The sequence below is a fragment of the Apteryx rowi genome, unplaced genomic scaffold (genome assembly GCF_003343035.1).
Source record: "Apteryx rowi isolate R43461 unplaced genomic scaffold, aptRow1 scaffold_722, whole genome shotgun sequence".
In the NCBI taxonomy this organism is placed as follows: domain Eukaryota; kingdom Metazoa; phylum Chordata; class Aves; order Apterygiformes; family Apterygidae; genus Apteryx; species Apteryx rowi.
Window position 1 is genome coordinate 51998 of NW_020451008.1, and position 10918 is coordinate 62915.

Below are 10918 nucleotides of genomic sequence, written 5' to 3' on the forward strand. Positions count from 1 at the left end.
ACCCACGATTCAAGAAGCATATGTAGAGTCTAGAGAAAAAAATTCAGAGGGCAGCAAAAAGGATCCAAGAGGCTGAAAAACAATCTTTAAGATATCTTTTAAATTTACCAAAGAAGAGTGGTGACTGGATCACTGTGCACAGAGATATACACAGGAAAAATATACTTGACAGTGGGGGGAGCAATCTTTCAGACAAAAGTGTAACAAGATCTAATGACTGGAAACCAGAGTTAGACAGATTCAAGCCTGAAATAAGATGTAATTTCTTAGCAGTGGGGGTAATTAAACACTGGAACAACTTGCCAGGGGAGCTGGTGGATTCACCATTGCTTGGAGTCTTTAAGGCAAAATTAGATATTTTTCTATGTGACAAACTCCTGAAGGAGATCAGACAACGAGATCACTAAGGCTGCTTACAGCCTTCCAGCCTGGAAGCCATTTCATATGAGTCTATGAATCCACCCCAACAGAATGCCAGCTACACCATTTGAGTTGGGGAACTGGGGCTGGGCCTATAGTATCTAATTTATAACAGCCCTTCTGGAAGAAATAGTGTCCTTGTATTCCAGGCACAAATTTGATCTAAATATTTATAATCTGCTAGCAGCAGATGGATTTTTTAAATAAAAAAACAGAAATCAAACGTATACTGCCTATAAATATTTACGAAATTTTCATGGTTAACATTGGCTTTCGTGTGTCTCTTTAAAAGCATTTTGCTAAGTGCCGTGACTTTAGAAGTCAGAGATATCTAGCTGTGCATGCATAAATTTTCCTGGCAGACACAGTGGAAAAAATTCTAACTGAAGATAGCATCAAAAAGGATACAAAAATGCAAAAAATATTCAGCTTCATTTTCTTGACTACTTACTCTGTGTGCTTTTCTTTTAACAATATTATTTTTTAAAAATCTATGTTCTTGCTATTGTATTTTCACTATCACTGTCATGCCTTGAATAAAAAAAAAAGGTTGATGACATTATAAAGTTTATAGTGATTGCTCAAATCTTCAGGGAACCAGATCCCTCCCTGTGACATTAAACAATTTATAAAACACCAGGAACAACCATTCCAATCTCAAGAAGCTATTAATTTTCATCATTTTCATAATTTCACAGGTGTCAAATCTTTATCCATTATGCCAAAGTATATTATGTTGCATAGTTCCTTGCTGACTTGCCATGGGCTAATTATTGATGGTTCACTACATTCTAATAAAACCTCTATCTCCTCTGTCTATCAAATAGAAAGGAAATAACAAAGAGAAGTTGCCCAAATTACTACTTGAGCTCCTTTTAAAAATTAAAAGGGAAGGATGTACTATTACCCTCCCTCCCATAAGTCATTCTGAATGCTCTCTCTCGGACAAAGTTTTTATTTTACTTCTTTAGTTTACTTTCTCCTTACTAATAAGCACCAGCCTTCATACAATCATCAACTTGAATCTTCAAATTATTTTCAAGGAATGTTATGCTTACGGATGTCTTAATCAGTTATTTGAGAAGACAGTAATTCTGCACTCAGTGTTTTGGGAATATACTTGTCAGACAGTTACGCAGACGTAGAACTTGCACTGTAGCCACAATCATACTTCTAACCTGGAACATTGCTTTGTTTCAGTGAAGGGGGAAGGTAGGTCTCCTGATAAATACACTGGAGGAGACTAGGCTTTGTTCTTTGTCATGCCGCTATCTGCCTTCATGACCTTGGACTCAGTTTCTATAAAGTTATGGTAGCTGAAAAAATTACCATCCCAGCATCTTCCCTGCTCTTCTGTTAGTTCTTACTATCCTAATTAAGTAGTAAAACAGAACTGTTTTAAGAAGCACTTAGGTTGGATGTCCATTATTCCGCTGCAGTCTGAAATACTCACTTAAAAGGGCATCTTCTCACCATGAGGGAGGCAACCCTTTGCACAAAGGCAGGTCTGACAGCTGGGTGTGGCAAATGCATCTGTTACTGCAGCTAAAGCCTACAGGGGTAATGAATGAAAGGTCTTGGGTGAATGACTTCTCTCTCCAGTCACATATGGCACACCAGAGGAATCCTCAAGCCAGGTCTGAGCTAGAGGGTCACAGGCACAGTGTATCTTCATGGCCACCCTGTTGTGTCCAATCTAATTAGCACCACCTACCAACAGGGATAAGTCCTTTGGGTGCAGCAGCACTTGCATGCAAGTCTACGGCTGCTGCTTCCAGTTCTGCAAGTAACTTAACAGGCATGCTTGCCGCCGTCTTAGCCCTGTGCTCTGTTGCATGGTGCAGAGGTGCCCTCTGTCATGTTTTTTCTAACACAGAACACAGGTAATTTTACTTTATTGCTTTCAAGGCAATGTGAAGCTTCACTCGTTGCTGTTTTTCCATTCATTTTCTGTTTTTCTGAACAGGAGAAAATGCTTACCATACCAAAACATTAGGATAAAATATATTTAGGATATGTTTCTACATGTGTCTAAAAAGAACCCAAATGAYGAAAACTAGGTGAAAAGAAATGCCAAAGTCTCTATACTCAGCTGCTCATATGAGCACTGACTCTCCACCATCTTGTCTCTGGTGTAGTAATTTACATTTCTGTAAGACATTACTCTAAATAATACTATGTCCATTTGCACAAGCATGAATAATGACCCAAGGTGCAAAGCAACAGAAAATGAGCCTCTGATATTTCTATATGACCTTTGGAAAACATATCTCCTTCAGGGCATAGCTTTAGGAGTTTGTTTAAAAAAATAAAAAATAAAAAAGATTCTGTAGCGGTTTAATTTCTTTTAAATTGTCAAACAAACTGGCAGTGTGTGCCCATTTCAAGCAAATACATAGACACATTAAGTACAGTAATGAAAACCATAATTTCTTCAGGCAACTAATCTGGGCATTATCAGATGGCAGTTCACCATATGTGTCATGGTAGAAGAAATCTTGAGAGATCTGAAGGATATATTGATTGCTTCAGGGAGGGTATTCCATATGTTGAGGGTAACTAAAAGGACATCATTAACATGACTGCAAGAAAAGCAGATGGAGTAGATAGAGATGGAGAGAGAAGAGACTAGCAGGTGACAGGGAAAGGTGAAGTTGTGAAGTTCTGGTGCAACTGAGAAGGTAGCTGAGCTGACAGAGCACCTAGCTGCTGCTGAGCGGGTGGGCTCCACGGGCACCAGCTGAAAAGCCAGGCAGCCAACCTTACAGGAAGCAGCAAATACTTCTATGCCAGGTTAGTGCCCACAACTGGCTCACTGTGGAGGGCATAAAGGAAGTGACAAGAACCTGTGACCAGGGGTGAGGAAGGAGGCACAGCACTACCCCTTCGGCAGCAGCTAGCTATTAGCTTGGCTTAGCTCTATCATCAAAATCAGGTCATGGCTCAACAACCAGCAACACTGCTATATAAACCAGCATAAGCCATTGCTGCTCTGCAACCTCTCATCTCTCACCACTTGTCTCTGCCCCTGAGCCAGCCCCTCAGTTGCACCAGTCGAAGTGCTGCTTGATAGACCAGACTGGAGAAATAAGCCAGCTGAAGAAGGTGCCTCTCCTCCTCCACCCTCCCCCATGTTCTTTTTCAGCCAGATCAGGTTCCTAATCCTGTTTACCACGCAGCTGAACAAAACAACCGTGCCAACAAACTAGCACGGATATCAAAGAGACAGGACTGAATGGTTGGGAGAAGAGACTGTCTTAGGTCAGCACTGCTGCCAAAAAAATTGTCAAACTGCACTCTCAGAGGACTAGAGGGCTTGTGGAGGCAGGGGAATCTATGGAGATACACTAGAGAGACAAGTACAGAAAGGAGCCACAGAAATAGGCCAGAGATAAGTGCAAGAATAGTGTTTCAGGGGACCTTTTTGACAGGTCATGTTAGGCATAGGAAAAAAAGGTGTCATAAGCATGATGACAGATAACAAAAGCCTAGAAAAGGATTTCTGTGATATGGACAAAGATAAGAGGAGATTTTTAAAGAAAAGGAAACAAAATTCATATACATCAAGTTACACAGGCTAAGAAAGACAGTGGAGTCAAAGATGACTCCCAGGTTATAAGTCTGAGTGACAGAGAGCAATTGTGTGCCTTCCAGGCAGGATCACACAGTCCCTACCCAGGAAAAACAGGGGTCCTTGTGTAGGAACAGCAGATGGAGTTTCAAGTTGGGAGGTTCTCTGAAACACTATACTGTATTTCCTCAACAGGTGGAAGCTTTAATTCTCAATGAATTCCTATGTATTTTTTAAAAATGAGCTTAAAAGCTAACTTAAAAATGTGTTTGCTTGTGATGACAGAAGTGGCCAATATTCACAGTATCACCACAGAAGACAAGGACAAGCTTCTTCAGGCAATGTTTTATAAACCTTTATGCAAGAATCCAGAATGGGCCAAAGCTGCATTTTTTTAATCTTTACCTTTTTGAGGGGAGAAGGTGTATTAGATTGAGAAGCCTCAACTCTGACTCCACTGTAATTTTGCTACTGTTGAAATCTCAAATTACAGCTAAGGGTATTTAAGAGCTGGTTTTGACAACAAATTATTATATCATGACAGAAAATGAGTCCACATTTGTCTATTTCAGTAATGGAATGAAAGAGAAAGCCACTCACACTTTTTGGAGTTATACTGAACTTCTGGAGATACTTCCATGCAATCTTGTCTCCTTCAGTGCCATCCAGTGGAATTAATGTGAAATATCACTTCTAGACAGAAAGAGGATATACAAAAATACAGCATACAAAGCAGCTCTATATTTTCAAGAGATGCTGTTCACACCAGCTAAATTTCAGGTTGCCAGGGATATTGGTATAACAATAATGAAAAACAGAACCATGATTTTCAATAGCAATAATTCAAATTAGATCTGACATTGCTGCCTGGAGTCTCAGAAAAGCTCCTTATATCATTTCCAGAATAGTTATTTGTGTCTGCAAAATGTGGCACATACAAAATTCATACTGGTACAGCACAGTATAAAGATTTAATAGCATCCATTTGTGTAATACAGCTATCCCCAGCCCAAGTCAATAAAATATTAGCTATAATTTTTTTCTTCCTCCAAGGCATGAATAGTTTGAAGGAGCAGGGGTATTTCCATTTACAGGTGCTTATGGTCCCAATAATATACATATGTTTAAACATACCTTCAAACATATCTATATTGTATTAGATATGTGTGTGTATGTATATAAATGCATATATTCAAGTAAAAGTTCAGTATTTTATACCCTCATTACAGGGTTGGTTTTTTTTTTTCAGATAAGACCTTCTTGCCCTTTTCACACTTTCCTGATTCTTCTTGAATTACAATGATCTCATGCCAATATTTGCATTAAGAGTCTTAAGGCCATTTTCTTACTTTCTCCAACTCTAGGGTAGAGCAGTCTGCCAAGGGCCTAAGGCTTTCTACCTAAAAACTCTTTAAAGGTGGCTTGCAGGATGGATTTTTGCAAACAAATAGATTCCTACCTCTTTTGTTCCTTTATAGTACATAGAAAAGACAAGAAAACATCTTTATATAAAATCAGAAGGGCAGAATATTTTCTTGGTCTTACTTACACTAGCAGATGCAAAAAACTACTGAAATGCTAATGTCTCTGTGCTCATGGAGTTTTAACCTTCTTCTCTCAACATCTCTGTTCAAATCCCAGTGGTTCTTCTGTCAATGCTCTCCTTCCTGTCACAGTCTGTCCCTTTGCTCAAAGTCAAGACTTGATTATGTTTAATTTTTTTTCTTTACCAGTGTGCTCTCATTCTTCTGTTCCTTGCACTGGCTTCCAGCTCTATCCTCTCTTACTTCTCCCAGTCCTAGTCTCCTGACACAGTCTCCYTCTCCGTTCTCCTTCCTCATCTAATATGTACTTGTCCCATTGCCTTACCAGTCTGAACTCATCCTTTTCATTTTCCCTGAGAATTCATTTCCTTGCTCACCTAATCCCAGCATCCTATCCCTATTTCTTTCAGGCTAGGCTTATTCCCTGCCTCAATATTTACTGCTTTCCTCCCCTCAGTCAGATCCTTGTTCCCCTACCATTCCTATCAGACATGCTTAGGCACCAGTAAAGAGCAAGAAACAGCAACAGGTCTTTGCGATCACAGGGGATGGTGTCTATAGCTTCACTTCCACTCTCAGTTCCATCCGAGTCCGGAGCAGCAAACAGAGGACTCTTGTGCCCTGCAGCCCCCAACTGGAGCAGGCTTGACTGCAGTAGTAGCAAGGATGGTGGGGGAACATGCTAGTCAGAAGTGTGTAAACTGCATTTTTTCTGCATTTTTTTCAAATGTTTGTAACTTTTGCTAAATGTTAGCAGAAGACCAGACACCCCCCTTCACACACACAAAATTCAGTTTCTCTATAACACAGATTGCAAGTCTGYTTGACAGCATGAAGGCATATAAGCACTTAAAGATCTCCACAGTATTTTATTCTAGACACCACTTTTTTCCCTGACTTTGTTCTTAGATCATGTTTGCTAGCATGAAAGACATCCTAAGCTTCCATCCTTAGTTTAGAAAATTTCAAGCCAAGCAATGGAAGTTTAGCAAAGTGGTAAGCTTTAGCTTTACAAACTCATATAATGGGAAGTAACAGACAATGCCCTGTTGTAGGCATTGTTATAAGTTTCAAGTATAACACATTACTAAATGCAAAATAGTATTTTAAGCTAGTATTAAGAGCACACACATGTAAAGGAAAACAATTAAAAATTAAGATCTTCATTTCTACCTTTAGTTGTATCCACTGCAATTAGACAATACATTTTCCTCAGTTGTGAAGTCACAGAAGAGTGGGTGTCTTTATACTCCAGAGCTGCTTACAGAAGCACAATAGTAGCACAACTGTGGTGAAGGAAAAACACAGATTTACTTCAAATTTCCTTCCATTAACAGGCTTACACAGTCATTTATGTTCTTTCAGCAAGTATGTATTTTTTTAACACAAGGATTATTTTAAATGGTGGTATCTAATATACTTCCACAGTCTCAGTTAATTAGATCAGAAGGCAAATGAGCATTTCCACATCATCTGGCTACCTTGGCACCTCAGGACCTGGCCCCCTGGAAATGCTGCCCCTTGTCTGGTTAGGAGACCTTCGATGATCTGCTCCAGTAGAACATGTATGCTATCCCAGGAGACAGCAAAATATATCTTCCCCTTCCTGTTTCAAGCTGAATTCCTAATGAACCTAAGCCAGTGCTCTCAAGTGTTTGCTTATTACTTATTGTAAGGACCAACCTACAGATGATGCTCAGAGGATTTATTGTGCCAAGGTAGTAAGATCCCACTGTTATTACCCTTCTGTGGCAATAACTCTGAGCTTTATCTTTGCATGGCTGTGATGTTAAGGGCACACTTCTCATATTAAGTTGAATAAACAGTGTTACTATATATTAACCTTAACTGCACAGAACATAACTGAACTCAATGGGGCTACTGCCCTCTGTGTTTCAGCGGGACTTGACTTTGAAGACGTAATAATTCACTGGTTTACAAAGGCAGAAATAAGCTTTCTTTATTATATAGCAAGTGCAGATGCATTGCTATGATTGTAGACACTGGTATGATTCACCTTGAGATTTTAGTTATATCTTGCCAAGAGAAGCTATTATCAAGCTCCAAATGACTCTAACAACACTACTATCAATACGGTATTTAGAAGTTCCTTCCCTAGTGGGAACAAAAACATCTCTTTTCTTCCAATCTCGAAAATTAAATGCACAGTATTAGCACCATCAATGAGGTGTTTAACTTCAAAATTGCCTTTCCTGGTGAGAATGAAAGCATTACTTGTTTCCCTTTTTAAAATTAACAGCAGTGTTTTTCTCTCTTTTCTACTACATACACTTCTTTAATCAACCCGAGACACAGTGCGTCTCTAGTGCTCAAAGAGCATTGCAGGTATAAATCTACTTGTGTCTATGTGTGCACATGAATGACACTCAATGCTCCAGGGCTGGGATCTAGCCCATTTCCAATAGGATTCAGGCACACAATAATAAAGTAGAAAGAGCATGTCTGGAACGAACAGGTAGGGAAGAAAAAAGGCTCGATTTTGGTTTAAGTCATATTTGTACCAAGAAAAAGGTTATGTTGATGCAGAAGCAGCATTACATTCTTTCTGCTCAAAATTAACAGCATAAGGCACCACTAACTCAGAGAACAGATATCACTTGATACAGCCAAAAACTGTTGTAGGGCATGCCAGAAGTGTGAAGGACTGACCTCTGACTTTTCTCCAGCTGTGACCTGTTTGTGTTCACTTATCTGGTCAATGAGGTGAAATGGCTCAGTTTATTTGTCCTCTAAAATTGGGATCCATCCAAGTGTACAGGATAGCCCCTATCATTCTCCGGAGTCTAGCCCTCCCCAGCTCCTACTCTTGACTGGTATATTATCTGCACAACATGGGATAATCCTTTACACACCCAGGATGGGGAGAAGTACAGTCTGCAGCTATTAGTAGTATTGCTTGACAAAGCTTCCTAAACAGTGCAGAACTACACAGAACATTTACAGACTGAGTAACTGCCTGTCTCAGAGGCATAAACTATCACAGAGGAAAGAACAACTTCTCTGTCACAACAGAAAGGCTGGTGGACCAGCAAAACCATTTCACTGAAACTGACATTTGTATGACAATGTCCTTCCCTGGTGTAGTCTATGGAGTCAAGATTCATAAGGCCATGATATTCAGTCTGCATGGTAGCACACACTGCCAACTTTTCGGTCTCCCGAATAGCCTGAGAGCTCAGCAGTGCCTGGTAGTGAAGGAGGAAGCAGCTCGGTTGCCAAGGAAGAAAAGGCTTTTCCAGGCCGTGCTGTCTGCTCTGCTACCTCCACAACATTACGTAGTCCAGTCACAGCTACCCACATATCCAGGTTACATTCTCACTGCCTGCAGGGGCAGGTCTCACATCTGGGCCAAGCCTCAACTGTCTTTGCTAGAAAGCAAACTGGTTCATTCAAGAGTGCGAACGAACAGTCTGGCAGCATGGAGTCTTCCTGYGCTGCCACTGAGTGTGGGCCAGTGTGGGAGTCATGCCCAGGCCAGGCCAGGGGGCAGCAGGCTGATGGTGCCCCTCTTCTCCCTTCCCCTCCAGGTACCCACCTCATGTCATGCAGAGAGCGCTGGAAACAGATTATTGGAAGATAACCACATGCAGGACTGATAAAACCAATGTCTTGATACAAATGGATAACACTACATTGGTGATGGCTCCAGTGCTGTGTTTCTAAACAAATCCATCGCTCCAAGACACTAACACCAGAGAATGCAAACTTCCTGCCTTTTTTTTGCTCTACATTCAAATGCAAGACTATAGTTTGCCAGGTCTCATCCCACTCATTACTGCTCACTTACTCTCTATCACCAAATTATTCTTCCCATTGCAAGATGTAACATTGCACAGGCTAACTAGGAAAGCGAAAGCAAAGCACTTCCACTCTAACAATGGATATAGGAAAAAAAGTGTGTATTAGACAATTTTTTCTGGCTTAGTTTCCTAATGAATTAGTTTTGTACCACAGAGATACTGCAAGTTATACCACTCACCTCATACTACATAGCAATTTCTAAGAAATAAGATATTTAAGCCACTTGAGGAGAAACACTTCTTCCTTAAATGCAATCTATCATGTAGTTCACTTCATGATGACATGTAGGCATTAAAAAGCAAACACAAACTTTTAATTAAAAAAAATAAATCAACTCAGCTCTCTTGGGACAGCCCTTCAGAATTCAAAATTCCCTCCTCTGTGGCATTAACTCTACAAGCACCATCTTGGTAGACAGACTGGGAAAATATCTTATGCTTCTGTTCATTACTTTTTAAAACAGAATTCTTCAATTGTTTTTGCATAAACTCTAGGGTAAACTTATTCAAGGTAAAGACAGCCTACAGAGGTGCACAAGCACCTCTAAGCAATTATTTGAACCCTTCATAGCCAGCAGCCTGCACACTTAGAACCCCTCATGTATTAATGCTTCCTCCAAAACGTAACAACCCATTTCCCTGCCTCCACCTTCCTATCACATGCTAGGAAGGTAAAAATATGAACCTATCCCATCATCTTTGAGCTCAGCAAGACTAGAAAGAATCTGTAAGTGCTATTATGAAACAAAAGCAAAAGTAACATTTTTGCTCAAATTTTTACCAGGCAGACTACAAATTGGATAGGCAAGATGCCCGTATCACCTCTTTTCCCCTAGCACCCCACAAGTTAAAAAGAGACAAGAAGGATAGAGGAACGGGCAGTCCAACATAGATACAAGGGCTCAGGATGGCAGGCAAACAGCTCTTTAGAAGAGTAAGCTCCTGAAAGCATGAACCCGACCGAGCGCAGCAATTTGTGTGCTGCAGTCACACACGCACAGTGAAAAATTCCAGGCTTAAGCTACAAAACAACAACAAAAAAACCCCGTAAGATACATTCATATGCCTATACCGAGTGCGCGCAAACGCACACCCGCAGCAAGGTGTAAGGGGGCGACGTGCTCGGCAGGACCCCAGCGCGCAGCCCCCTCCCGAGCCGCGGCCGGGCGCCTCACRCCGGCCAGCACACCTCCCGCCGCCCGGGCCCTTCACCACCCGCTGCCTCGCAGCTCTGAGCGACCGTTAGGGCAGTGCTGAGGCGCGCGCGGCTCTTGTGCGGCAGCGGCGCGCACCGGCACCGCCCCCCGGCACCGCCCCCCGCTCCTCCCCCTCGCACCTCCCCCTCTCCCCCCTCGTGCCGCAAAGCACGCTGGGGCGGTAGCGGGCCGCGGCGCGCGCCGGCTGTGAGGTCATCATGCGCGGCCGGAAGGAAGGAGCGGAGCGGAGCGGTTGTTTCCGTTGCTGGGGCTGGCGAGGGAGGCGGGGGCGGAGGAGGAGGAAGAGGAAGGCCCCGCGCGCCTGTGGGAGCCGCGCGCCGAGCGGGGGCGGGCGCAGCGCACGGC

At 41.9% G+C, this 10918-nt stretch overlaps 1 long non-coding RNA gene across 1 annotated transcript in view; it reads right to left on the reverse strand.

The window, feature by feature from the left end:
- Positions 1 to 10542, reverse strand: part of LOC112976405 — a 30342-nt gene extending 19800 nt beyond the window's left edge. Inside the window, exons 1-3 of the long non-coding RNA XR_003257017.1 lie at positions 9092 to 10542; positions 6709 to 6821; positions 4592 to 4684 (exon numbers count right to left, since the gene is read on the reverse strand). This is a non-coding gene — a long non-coding RNA (uncharacterized LOC112976405). The remainder of the gene's footprint in view (positions 1 to 4591; positions 4685 to 6708; positions 6822 to 9091) is intronic.
- Positions 10543 to 10918: the final 376 nt, after the last annotated feature.